This window comes from Limanda limanda, chromosome 17 (genome assembly GCF_963576545.1).
Source record: "Limanda limanda chromosome 17, fLimLim1.1, whole genome shotgun sequence".
Lineage (NCBI taxonomy): Eukaryota > Metazoa > Chordata > Actinopteri > Pleuronectiformes > Pleuronectidae > Limanda > Limanda limanda.
This window is the reverse complement of record NC_083652.1, coordinates 17,052,811-17,067,026: the sequence shown is the minus strand read 5'-3', so window position 1 is coordinate 17,067,026 and position 14,216 is coordinate 17,052,811. Positions and strand designations below refer to the sequence as shown.

The 14,216-nt window shown below is 42.2% G+C and overlaps 1 long non-coding RNA gene across 1 annotated transcript; it reads left to right on the top strand.

The window, feature by feature from the left end:
* Positions 1–12,373: 12,373 nt before the first annotated feature.
* LOC133023641 (uncharacterized) lies at positions 12,374–13,901 on the top strand. The gene is made up of 3 exons (XR_009683071.1): positions 12,374–12,455; positions 12,802–12,903; positions 13,048–13,901. It is a non-coding gene; the product is annotated as an uncharacterized LOC133023641 (long non-coding RNA).
* Positions 13,902–14,216: the final 315 nt, after the last annotated feature.

The following is a 14,216-nucleotide window of genomic DNA, read 5'->3' as shown; positions in this document are numbered from 1 at the left end:
TACTTCTTGTCATGGCTGAGCTTCCTTTCTTTCTGCTGTCGCTTGTACCTGCATTGTGATGCTTTCACGATGTTGCGTTAAAAAGGATCTGAGATAAGAACCAATCTTTCTTAAATATTGTCAGTGTTATGGGCTGAATGGGTTTTGTTGCACCTGCAAGTTTTTCACAATGATTCTGTCAATTAAACAAAGAAAAAATAGTTTAAACAGTAGGAACTTGTTAAGTCATATTTATGTTATGATGATGGCTATTGATAAATGTATAATACAATGGTTTCTTATGTGATTTGTGAAAAGAAAATCTGAAATTGTAAAGCTTCAGGTTATATTATTCAAATAAAATGTGTTCCTGTTGTTAATGGAATGTGTAAACAAGTCTATTGTTGTTTATACTCTACTGAACATTATTATTGTCTTTTTATTATGGTATTTCACTGATGAGCTCCACACTGAGATTAACACTGCTGCCACAATTATGGTGAACAATCAGCTTAAATCCATGTACAGATGGTCATCTGCTGCTTCAATGATGAAGTTTAATTAAAAACTGATGTTTACTCGTTTGCTGTTCTTAAGTTAGTAATTATCGGCTGCACAGCGGCTTGTCTTCGCCTTCTGCTGCACTTTCTTCAATGCAATTCAGCAGCAAATACAAAAAAGATGATTGGGATAAATTTGTTGTAAAACTTTGATCTGCCTGAAACAACAACAAGCTTCTGTTTTGTTCTGCCCGCAGCAAAAAAAAGATGTGCATGCTAACGGCATCATTTATTGAGATGGATTGTGATGGTCCTCGTCTCCGTCTCCCCCATTAGTCTCTGTCAGGACAGGAAGAAAAAAAAGGAAGGACCAGCCACAGACTCCTGAGGACAGCAAACATCACAGAGTAAAAATAAACGGGGTTGAATGTAGATTGTGACTTAAGTCAACACATCTGTCTGTGTGTGTATGTATAGGCGTGTGTGCACGTCCATGTGGTTTATATCACTAAGTGCAAGCTAAGAGGATGAAGGGGCGGTGTCCTTGTTGTGTATGCTGATCTGTATCACAGTGGTAATAACAATGGGTACACACACACATTGTCTGCATTGACAGTGACGAGTGTAATCCCATTCAGTGTTGTCAGGACGCTGAAATGGGTAAAAAGAAAAGTGATTATGAAAATGCAAGTGAAAAATTCCAAGTCAATGAAGTTGTTCCAAGTTAAAAATCTAAATGCATATCTGTGTGTGCGTGCGTGCGTGCGTGCGTGCGTGTGTGTGTGTGTGTGTGTGTGTGTGTGTGTGTGTGTGTGTGTGTGTGTGTGTGTGTGTGTGTGTGTGTGTGTGTGTGTGTGCAAATTGCAGCTTTGAACAGCAGATGCTCATTCATCACAATTCTCTTGAGTGCTGCTCCTGTAATTTCATTCCATATCTTTAGCTTGGCATCAGTTAAGAATAGTACACACCATAATATACAACATATCTCTCTCTTCGTCATTTTGCATTTAATTTCCTTTAATTTGTTTGACTTTTCATCACACACTGTCAGCTACAATCAGATCAGCGTGTCAGCCTCATCTCCATCAACATTGCTGCAAGAACATGAGACAATGTAATGACTTGAGATAAGTTGACTTTAACGTTCATGCGTAAAAAAACAAGACAATCCCACGTCTCCCATGACACATCAAAACCCTGTTAATTCATTGACATGCAATGCAGTATCATGAGGTGAGTGAGCATTTCATTAGAAAGCATAAAAATGTATTTAACTTTCTCAAAATGTATCCATGGCCCCAGGTAATCAGTCACAACTACCCTCGTCCAAACTCATTGGATCCAATAGTCCTTGGGCCAAATGCTCAATTCACTCAATTATCCTTGTGCTTGAAATAGTTTGAGAGCAGAAACAATTTTTCTCATTCGACAAGGACTGTAATTTAACTGTGAAATAATCCAGATACTAATCTTACAAGGTGTACAAGGTGTCCTGCAAATGTCCACAGCTGTAAGTCTAATTCTGGGCAAGTGCTCAATTTCAGAAAAATAATGGAAATATGAATGTTCTTCACCTCATCAGCGGCTGCAGTTGCGTCTGATAGAGATCTGTTGGGCTGCTGGTGCAGATAGGAATCAGGAGCAGGAGCAGGAGGAGCACTCAGTGGTGGTAATCACTGATAATAGGAATGAATGGGGTCCCTGTGGCACTGATACACATCGGCTGATAGAGACACTGCTGTTTACTTTCTGTCAACACTCGGGCTGCTGATAGAAGCTGCTGGCTCTTTGTCTGTGTTTGTGCATGCATATTTGAAAGAGAGAAAGAAGGTGAGAAAGAAAGAGTGTAGCAGTGAAGCTCAGGAGCACAAAGGAGTGTGCACGTGTGTCAGAATCATCACCAGCAGCTCCCGAGGCGGATGAGAGGTCATGGTCTTTCGTATGTGCACTTGTGGGAGTGTGAGCGTAGGAACAAAGCAGGGTTTGTAACCTCCAGTAAAAATGAAACCTGGGCCTTTCTCGTCTTCCAGTTTGGCCAGCGATCAACTCTTGGGTACGAGATCCCAGTGAAACAGTGTGTTCCACCCGTAGATCATGGAAATGAAACTCTAACAGCATAAAGAATAACCCTATTCTCATTGGACATAAACCAAAAGACTGCTCAATGCTCGGCGCAAACTTTGATGCAAGTACCATCTCAAATGTTACCACTGAGACCTCATTAAAAAACGGTGTTAAATAAATAAATCCTGGTGGTCATTGAATCAAATGAGCGTCTGTGTCCAAATTTTCAATGACTCCATCTGCAGGATATAAAACATTCAAACCAAAATATAGAACCATGCTAGAAACACATACACAGTTCACTTCAATATTTAAGATATTGGTGCAAGGGTGTGCTGGAGGACCTGTTCATGAATAATGTGCACAGCTGCAGTCGTCCATTTATCTCTGTGAGAACATATGCACACACTGGCTGTATCAGAGAAATGTCCAAACAGGCACAATTTCCAAATTCAACAAACAGTTAATAATTAATCTCAATGTTAAACCTGCACAGAGTGAAGGAGACATATTAGTTTCTCTTTCCCATGGTGTGTTTGCTCTAAGTTTGTGTGTGTGTGTGTGTGTGAGAGGTTAAAACACCCAAAGTCCACGGAAAGGTAGCAAACAGATGTGGGCCACTTCCTGCAATGATGCAGCACTTCTGGCCCTCTTGCGACCCAGGAAAAAACCCAGTGTGAATCTTAAGGCTGGAAAATGTGGCCCAAATATTCCAAAACAAATGTGGGCCTCTTTTTTTGGCAAACAAGCAGTTCTCTAGGCAAGCTGTCATCTGGATATGCACCTAAAACGGACCATGTGGTAAATGTTGCAATGGCCCAAATAGCACAAAACAAATATTGCTGTGGACAAAATCTGGACCAAACCAAATTTGCTATGAGGGGGAAATTTACCTACAGTTCTGTGAAAGTAGCTCCTCTTGCTGAATACTTGTTTGTCAACAGCTGGCCTCATCTATATTCTGGTTTTCATATACAGCCCAGTGCTGGTTATTTTTGGTAGAACAGTTAAATGTGTCAATGTTGGTGCGTGGGGGATCTGAGAGCAGCTTCTTTCAATTCCCATTCAAATAACAAGGAAAAAACAATTGTGGAGGTGGAAGAAGATGAAGCAGAAAGAGGAGGTGGAAGAAAACATAAAACAAACGTGATACTCAGAGTCATCAGTGTTTGTGAGATATGCGATGAAATGACTCAAACCACAAAGAGTAACATGAAGAGCCATAAGGGAAAGATCTTTTAAAATCCCCTTTTTCAGTGGCCTCACCTCAACTCTAGGGTGGGCTTCGTCATCACCGGGTTCATTCTTCTCCAGCTTCCGATAAAACCATCCCGTCATATCAGCGTCTATTTGTATTCCTGCATGTGTGTGGTTGTGTGTGTGTGTGATAGAGTTGAGCTCGGAGCAAATGGATTATTTATTGCTGTGAAATGGTCCTAAAAGCTTTACAAACCCTCTGCGACCGTCTGACTGAGCCAGGATGAACTGAAATATCAACACAAGGTCCAGACACCACAAACAAGTCAACATCTGCAAGGTAAACATGGTGATACAGTCTGTGTGTGTGTGTCAGTGTGCAGAGTGTGCAAATTCAAGTGCTGCCATTACATGACGGATGTTACGGCATTTTGGATGACAGAGAATAGGTGCAAGTCTTTCCATTTGTTTACCCTCAGTGACATGCAGTCATAATGAAGAAATTAGTCCGGCACACAAAACTATTTATTTTGTGTCTCTGTAAAAAAGTTCAAGAATCAAGAGTAACTTTAGACCGAGGTGCAATCAGCCTTCGGCGCTTATCTTGTTTTATATTCACTTCTCAACATCATTTTGGTCTGTAGTTAAACATATGAGTTCCTCAATCAAAAAAATAACAAAAAACCATAGCTTGATGATATCGTGAAGCAGCGTGGGATCATTGGAGTTGTTGTCTTCACCACCATTACCAATCTGCCCTTTACTGGGAGAGCTTTGACGATAGAATGCAAAGCAAAATTTCAGTGGATAATCATGATCCATTAGAAATGAGCAACACAAACTCTGGAAGTCAAAAAACCTTCCTTAAACTTTGTTTCCCTGGAAGTTAAAGCAGAAACGTGCAAATCCAATGGGTTTAGCAGATATGACGCAATAACAAGTCAACCAAACTCAAACATCCCATTAAGTTAAATAAAACGAGAATTTCTCTGGGTTTGAACATTGTTGGAAACATTTTGGATGATGTAAGAATACAAGTCCTAGAGTTGTCTCGTATTATATCTTTAAGCTTTTCGTTCCTTTAGCTGCATCCAATTAAAAGAACAGCAGATCTCTGCTTTCTAGTCATCTTCCACATGCTACATGCTAATTAATGAAATCAGAAGCATTCTAATATAAATATGATGAAGCACATACTGCAGTGCACATGTTTGTCAGGAATGGTATGTTCACCTCTGAGTAGACTGTATGCAGGGAGGTCAGCTGGTCATCAGCTTGTGTTGACCCCACATTTCTGTAATATATTCTCTCCAACAGCAACAGTCTTTATCATATGTTTTTTCATTATAACCAAGAGTTTATTTTACTGACACTCACTGGCAAATAAAAAAGGCTTTTTACAACCCGCAGTGGCATGAGGTCATTAAAGTTTGTGGTGCGACTCAAGAGATTACAGTTGTCGGTTATGCTCATACAGAGAATGCAATAGTTGCACTGTTCTCTTGAGACAATCTCTCCTCTGCAGTTAAAGCCAGATACGCTGTTGTCTTATTTGAAACCATAATTCAGGCTGTTGTGTTTAAGTGTAAAAAACAGTAAAACCTTCGCTGCAGTATGTGTGTTCCCTGAGTTTGATATACACACAGGATTTAGCTCATCCTTCTTCGGGACAGGAAATCAAATATTAAAATTGTATGTTTTCATAAATAAGGTTAGCATGCCGCACACAAATGCGGTCGCGCACAAACATTTGCGAGTATATGTGCAGCTATGCATGCATAACTGCATATTTACATATAAATGCAGAGAGATGTATGACATTCGAGAATACACACACACACACACGTGAAACAAATACATTACGATATGCTTCTCAAACCCAGTTTTTGCAGCAGATGTCCCCCGAGGACATTCCTTTGACCTTAAAGACTTTGTTGAAAAAAAGGTCAGCCTCAAGTTTCACATGGCCCTGATCACATGCTTCGTTATCTCCACTTCCATGAAGCAGTCCTCCTGCTGGGAGCCCACAGATGTTCCAGCATCACAGGGACCCGAACACTCTTCTCTTCATTTGATGCTTGCTGACATGTCGACTTGTTCATGTACACTGTGTGTGTAAGTGTGTGTGTGTAAGAGATAGGGTAAACAGCGCACATAAATCATATACAGTTCCAAGGAGTGGCAGCACTGGGATGACACAGGCACTCTGGGCACTGATGTACATTAGAGGCACATGTGACTCTGCAGCTGACCGACATTGGATAGCATGGGGGTGAGGCAAATGATGAGTTTCACAGTAGACAGTATACAGTGATATGATTGCTGCAGCTGTTTTCCTTTCCAGCAGTTTGGTCTATTGCATTTTCCCACCTCCGGGCTGTTGGACAACATGTCCCCTACATGAACCTCTTTCAGCATCTCACAGCATTGTGAACAGTTAATGCTCAAGAATTTTTTTTTTTCTTCAATATTTTCATGTATTTTTACTCTTTTTGCTGCTCTACAATACATAATGTTCACGATTAGATTGCGTGCATTCCCTATATTATTACAGGCTTGAAGGTGAAGTGTGCAAAGTAACCATGACTCATATACCAGCCACATTTATGGGAAATACACCATAAAAACAACACAAAGACGACAAGACCGACTTATCCTTGAATACTCAGTGCTACATTGTTCGGCTTCTTGGTGTATGCTTTGTATTTTCTGTTATTTTTGTACTCTCTGCAAATTCGTGATTTAATGAATTTATGTATTCACATGGATGGGGATGTTAATCTGCCTTGGGTACACTTTGCATCTATTCTGTGATGTTCTCTGTGTTTATCATCGTGTGTACCTATTAATATTTTAGCGAGTTAACAATGGGGCATTGCCTCACTGCAAGAAGGTTCCTGGTGTTTGTCTCTGTATGTTGGCACTGCGATGGGCTGGCTCAATGTCAGCTGATTGGTTCCAGCCCATTCTGCCACCCTCAAAAGATAAGCAGTGTAGATAAAGGATGAAGGGAAGCTAATAACAGGCAAGAGCAGTTCCGAGCTGCTTCCTTTCATCGTCACTCCTGGACACACTAAGACCTCATAGGTTGCCTGTCACACGCAGCGCATTACTACGCAATTAAGTTTTATAGTTAAGGGACTTCTCGTGGTGGTAGATGGGACAAAGGAGACGATTCTGACCTGTCTGCTTTAAGAGGAGGTTGGGATGGATGCATACGATTAGAAAGTCCAGGTCATCGCTGTTCATTTCCCACGATCCAGTTGTCAATGTTCTGTTTCTCACCCTAACCACGTGTTAGTTACTTTAACCATGATGACAAACATCCTCTGACCTTTCCAATGGAATTATTCAAACTCAATCCACGATCTGTCCTGAATCCCAATGTTTATTCTTGTTACTATGACAACCGGGGTCTGGTATATACGCCGCCATTGGTATATTCCCATCGGCTGAAATCAGGGACAAGTGACTACCGTGGTCATTCAGGGTGGAGGACTTATCAGTCTCAGCCGTCAGGAGAGTTTCTAGTGTCTCTCTCTCTCTCTACCTGCTGACCCCACCCCCTCCATCCTTTTCTTTCTGACTCTCCCTTAGTCCCTGCCCTCCTCCCTTCTTTTTCTTAATCTGTGCTCATCTCTCCATTCACCTCTGTCCCTCCACTCGCCCGCCCGCAGTCTGGCCTCGTTCTCTCCACCTGATAACAAGCAGGATAGTGCAATGCCACGCTTGGCTGGCTCTCCTCCCTGCTGCACACAAAGAATGTGAATGTTGTGCAGAGAGAAAACACACACACACACACAGACACAGACACACACACACACACACACACACACACACACACACACACACACACAGGAACGTGTTTGATTTATCCATTTTCACTATGAGTCATCAGCCTGGTGAGAGGCTAGCTGAGGCTATGAAGTAATGAAATTTAAAGCAGTCTTTCTATAGCTAGCTTCACTTTCAATGGGAATGCTGAAGCAGCAAGACATGGATATGAATAATGCCATAATTCATGCCCGGAAAGTTACATCCCAGGGAAATATTTCTGCAGAGATCCGCTCTTCCTTGGGTCGCGTGTGGTACTCTAATGAAGTTATGAGGAATTATATTCTTTATAGTGACACAACAGGAGTCTGGGGTGCTATAGAAAAGAGGGAGTCTAGCTCTTAAATCTCTATTAAGATTGGTTATGACATCAATGGAAAGTTCTCTGCATATAAGAAATGTAGAGAATGTCTGACACATCTGGGCAGATGTAAACTGTAATATGATAAATGTTCATATCACATGAAAATAATTAAAGGTCCAGTGTTCCTATATTCTGTTTTATGCAATATATTTGAGGATTTGTCCCTTTGTTTTTAGTACTGTGTATTGTGTCTCTAATTATAATCACTTTCACAGTGTTTTCTTATAAGTTTTTACTCTTGATTCCATTACTGTTCATACTGTATAGTTTAAATTAATAGATGTTATCAAAATGGTATCTTACTTCACATAAAACAGGAGGGTGTAGGATTTTGGATTTGGATTCCTCTTCCACAGATTCTGCAATAGAGCACCGCTATGTTTCTGCAGTCGCCCATAACGACAAACCAAACACTGGCTCTGTGCAGAGGGTCTTTGACAAATTTGCACAACTGAAGGCCACCCTGGTTGAAGAAGAGGGTGAAACGAGGGGTTTATAGTTGGTTCCAATACGCAACCTCTCCACAAGATAACACAAAATCCTAGAAACGGATCCTTTAGCTATAAAATACACTGAACACGTGTTAAACAAGGGAGATGCCGGCTGTGCAGTAATCACCCAAACAAAAGGAGCACTGCAGGTTTCTGGCTGCTTTGTCTCGAGCATTGTAGAATTCCTTCCGAAGCTCAACTTAAACAGCATGAAGGAAAAACAATGAATAGTAATCAACGTTGAATTCTCTGCTGGTGGTGCCACTTCCAGGACGCCTACACTCACACAAAGATCAGAGCGAGTCCTGGTGCCACTAAAACAGATTGTTGGCCAGCAGGGGGGGCTGCGTATTAGTTGGCAGTGTGAGAGTCACACCTGTGGGATAATGTCAGAGACTATTGACAATAATGCTAAAGAAAGTTATAACAGGGAGAAAGAGAGACATGAAACAAATCACACAAATATCGAAGTGGTGAAGGCCTAGCAAGTAAATTATATTTAATTTGTAATAACTCATGGATTCAACGTCATCCGGTTTTCTAAAAGCGACAGCTCAACCACGACCAGTCCTGACTGTTAATCCAGATGAGTGAATCATAATCAGAAGGTCCCTTTGGTGAGGAGGTGATGTGGAGAGAGCCACACGACAACAAACCTCTATCTCTGTTTAAGTGTTATTGGGTTGACTCTGAACTTTGACCTCGCTATGGAAGGGGAGCAATTAAGAACATTTCCCCGCAGGGAATCAAACCAATGTCACTGTGCAACAAAACAAAAACAGAAAAGGCTACAGCAGACCTGGTGAGAGCACAACACAAGCATGAAAACAAGGTTTCGTTGAACATTGTTGCCCATACCTGTGACGTATATGGCTGCAGAGTAACGTCCATCATTCAGAACATTGATCAAACTACCATTAGATTGCAATGCCATCACATTTTGAAATGCTTTAGCAGCAAGCTCTGCAGTGAACTGGGATATTTTCCTGTAATTTGTCAGTTGCTCAGGACATTTTCTGGGACATTTGCTGTCAGCCCCTGGAAAAATGTCTGTAGAATGTCCAAGTGAGCCCACAAGAGAAAACAGGAGAGACAACGAGAACCGAGAGCTTCTGAGGATCACGGCCGATGCTGGTGTCGATGAGCTGTAGACAAAAACATGAGAAAGGCATGATAGAAAATCAGGTATAAAGTCTTAGCCTCCTGACGTTAGCACATCTGGGCACCACTGTGACGAAGTGCTGCTTCACGAACCTGCTTGAGAGGCTGTCGACTCTTAGTCTTGTCATGTTTATACGTAACATGACAGCATACCCAGTGTGTATTCGTTGTGATGCATGTCTTCCTTAATGAATGCTTGAGCGGGCGAGTGAGCAAATGCAACAATGCAGAGTTTGGTGACAGGCCAAGACATGGAGACTAAAAACTAGGCAAACATTTTTTTGTAAGTGTGCGGGCAGAGGAGGACGCGAGTGAACAAGAACAAAGAAAAGAGAATGCAGCAGAATCGGCGATAAGAGGATGAGGAGGGAAAAGGAGGAGGAGGAGGAGGAGGAGGAGGAGGAGGAGGAGGAGGAGGAGGAGGAGGAGGAGGAGGAGGAGGAGGAGGAGGAGGAGGAGGAGGAGGAGGAGGAGGAGGAGAGTCCTCTGGGGTGTAATTAAGGCTCTGTATCCTGTACCCCGCCACTGACCGCTGGAACTTGAGAGAGATGAGGGGAGAGATGTATTAGAGAAGATGCAACAGGAAGAGGAAAAACACAACGGAGAGAGATTCCCTTAGAGAGAGATAAAGTATAAAAGGTGTCCAAATAAAAAAGTGACGACAGCGGAATAAAAGAAAATGCTCACTGAGAAATCAACCACAATGTAAAACAGTGGTCACCAACCCTTTTAGCCAAAGACCCCCTGAAGAATCTCGATGAAACTTTAACCATCTAAAGTGCAGAGAGTGAAAAACAACCCAGACACCACCGGGGCCTGTTTTTATTTGCAAAACTGAACATTAACCGTCACTCGCGATCTAATGATTGTAATGACTTGCAAAAGCCACTTGACCTCCAGAGGAAGTCCAGAGAATTGTGTCTGGACATTCTGCGGACTTTGCCTTTCACACATGAACAATGCACCCGGAGATGCTAGACCTCTGGAGCGTTGGGGGTGGAGCAGCAGGCAGAAGCAGGAGATAACATCAGAAATATGTTCTTATCCCCCTGCTGTTTTCGGACTTTCTGCAGAACTAATACGAGGCGGCCAGACAGAGAAAGTTCTCAGAAACTCCCCAGGCTCACACACACACTTTCCCCTGTGGACAAAGTTCAGTGCATGTCTGAAAGCAGCTTTAGTTTTACTGTCCACTGTATTGTGACATGTCGGGCAATACTTTTGTGGATCTGGTTGAAAGAGTCAGACACAGAACGTGGAGGAGAAACAGGAGTTTTACTGGACTGTTATGAGGCTCTAGGACAGTTGAGACATACTGTCACATTTTCATCACCATTGGATTTTTTCACTTTGTCACTTTAATATGAAAAGATACAATATGAAATATGAAATCCAGAGTTTCCTACCTTAACAATACCATATAAATAGTGAGGCTGAGCCTATATACCACGAGAACAGAAGTTCATGAGGCGACATAAAATTAAAACCATGTGATTTGAGGGCAGCCAGAAACAAACATTGACATTTTCTTTTACTATTATTATTATTCAGTTTGCACAGAAAATCGAAGTTACCTGTATCAATGCAACCAAGTGTCAGAGCCCAAATATCTCAAAGTCAGCTTCTTCTTCTTCAGCTGTGGCTCGAACCATGCTTCAACTGACCATTTCCTTTACATGCAGCTTGTGATGCAGAATCCACAGGCGTGTTTAAAACTTTCACAGCAGATGGTTTCAAACTCAATATGAATATTCAAAGTGCGGGGGTGGGAAATTGTCTGCATACCATAATGTAACACCGAGATTCGCTGTGACATTCCTTTGAAAGTGGCGTGCCCTTGAAAGAAGTTCTCTCGGGATTCGCCGGCTCCCGAAGGACACAGCACAGCCCACAGAACATCTGCGCTCTAACATGCAACGCTGATCCTATTGAATTTGACACCCGTGACACATTTGATTGATTGATCAGGCCGGACAGACGCTGTTAATTATTTCATCTGGTCCTTGGCCATAGAGGGTTGTGCATCTGGACGCGTGTCACTAATATAAACCACCACCCTCTCGATATCCCGACTTTTCCAGACTGAACCTGATATTATGTCCGATTGTGGAGCGCTTTCACTCAAGACCATAACTGATGATGACAATTCAGCTCCGGTTCAACAAGATGAATCGAAGCATGTAGATCATTTGAAAAAAGACTCTGTAATTGACGCTGACAGTCGTCGGATGACTGTGTGTTGGGTGCTGTCTCCACTGCGAAAGGAGCTTTGGTGCCCTAAGCGCTTGTCTGGATGGGCACGCGGCTGATTCCCAGCTCCCCCGGGCGCCGTGGTGAGTCAGGTTCCCTGTCGCAATGCATTCACTACAACACAGACATGCTCTGGGGAGTCCATGACTGATCTCTTTGCCCTGCAGTGAACGGTTTGTTTATGTGTGTTTGTGTGTGTGTGTGTGTGTGTGTGTGTGTGTCTGTGCGTACGTGCGTCTTGGGGTGGATGTGTACACTTGTGACCTACAAAACTTCAGAGCTCCTTGTTGATGTCAGATACCTTGAATCCAAAAAGCCAACGGAAAAGATAAACAGTGGACAAACTGTATTAAAGTCACAGTTTGCTTTTTCTGGCCGTTTTCAAAGCTGCAGTACAGAATGTTCAATGCCCAATAAATGTGAATACATACATGTCGATTATTCAACGTGTTAATGTGATTATTGCTGACCTACAGTAATTATGTTATTAAGGTAATAACTATAAAATACTGTTTACATGCCAGTGTCTTAATAGGTGAAATATTGGAACATTGGTGTCCATGTAACTCTGTCTCCTGCCTACTTCTACAATCAAGTGCTATATGCTGCCAGCAGGTGAGGAATTGTAGTGTGCGTGTTTGTATGTGTGTGTGTGTGTGTTTGTGTGTGTGTGTGTGTGTGTCCCTCCCCTTATTTGCTCCTGCTCTATAGCATAGAAATGGTTTTCATATTCTGTCATTTTGCCTTAATTTTTTATAACGGAAAAAAATGAGTATATTGATTTCCTCCCGTACAGAGGAAACATCGATTTTTCTCCACCACTTTTTTATTACCCAAGCTTTTGTCATTTTAGTCCCTTGCAGCTTCTATTCTTACACTATGCATCGATCAGTTGAATAAGTACTTGCATAGTACTCTGCATTGTCCCACTTAATGAAGCACTTTGTTCTCCAATATACAGGAGACTTGTTTTGGAAAATGGCATCGGTGCAACTCGGAGTGAACGCATCGAGGGAATTCATTTGACATGACAGGAGGACATCGTTGGACCGAAGATGCAGATGTAAGATGTATTCAACAATCATGTCTCATAATGCATGACTGAGCCTCGATGGATTTTGTTTTCACTCTTCAGCATTGTAGTCTGGAAAGTAAGAGAGTACAAGGTCGAGGTTCTAATCCCTGCAAGTCTGTGATTTTTCTCTAGTTCATGCAGTGGGGTTGACTCATTCCTGACACTTGAGTGAACACGGTGATGACTGCATGATTTTCGATGAGTCTGTTTAAACCTTGAACTTGGTCAGTCAGTCAAATTGTCAGAGCATGTCCGGAGCAACTGAGGATTCCACTAAAAGTCTGAAAGCATCTCAGGAAACAAAATCAAGTCCGGTCGCCTAAACTTACACATTTACAACTTCTGCACATTCCACTCTTACATGTGTGAAGATGTCCTGTTGGTGTGGTAGAGCGTGAAGAATCAAGCCTGACGTGGCTGGCCTCTAATTGCCTGAAGATGGAGGCAGTAAAACAAACAGTGCCTGACTTCTGTTCTCCAGCCAACTCTATCCAACGTGGAGGACTAACATGTGTGGAAGTAAGAGCTGAGGATTTATACCGGAGGATGCCTCCTCACTGCAGAACCTTAATACTTTCCTTTGCATTCTATATGTACATGCAAGGGAAGAAACTGGTTATGAGTTATGTGTCATATGTTGTTGTTTGTGTTATCAGAGAGAGCTACAGTATATTAACTCTGTCTTGTGTCAATTTCCTGTGAATGAACATTGACCCAGCGCTGCATTATTTGCTCTTGAAGAAACTTGTGCTTCAAATGTCACTGTGTCAGATGTGGAGAGAATTCAATGAGCAGTAAAAACTAGTCGGCACAAGTTGCATCGCCTGCCAAATCCCTAATGACAACCATTTTTGTTTTAACATTTTCACCTGAAGGAGGGGAGAACAAGTCAGCGATATTTTCATGTTTTCCTCAAATGCTCTCAAATCTCGGCCCTCTTCTCAGGCCTGTAGGGAAACCACTTAAATAAATTGTCTTAAATTGTCTCTGAAGAAGTCCTTATCTGCAGAGAAGTGAAGGGGGTGCAGAGGTGGGAGAGATAAGAGGGAGGAGGGAATTACACAGAGGAGTTCACTTTCCACAGTTATTTAACCTCCCTGTGCATTTACTGTCTCCTCCATCTCCTCAAATACTGGTTCATACATATATCTAATGCTCTACCCCTCCTCCTTCTCAGCACAGTGACAAACACAAGCCATTATTTCCTCGTATACTTTCTAGCCATGCTCATTTATTCAACATATATTTGCCCGTGATACAGTCGACTGTGCATTTAGAGCTGATCAGTTTCACAGGGGGAG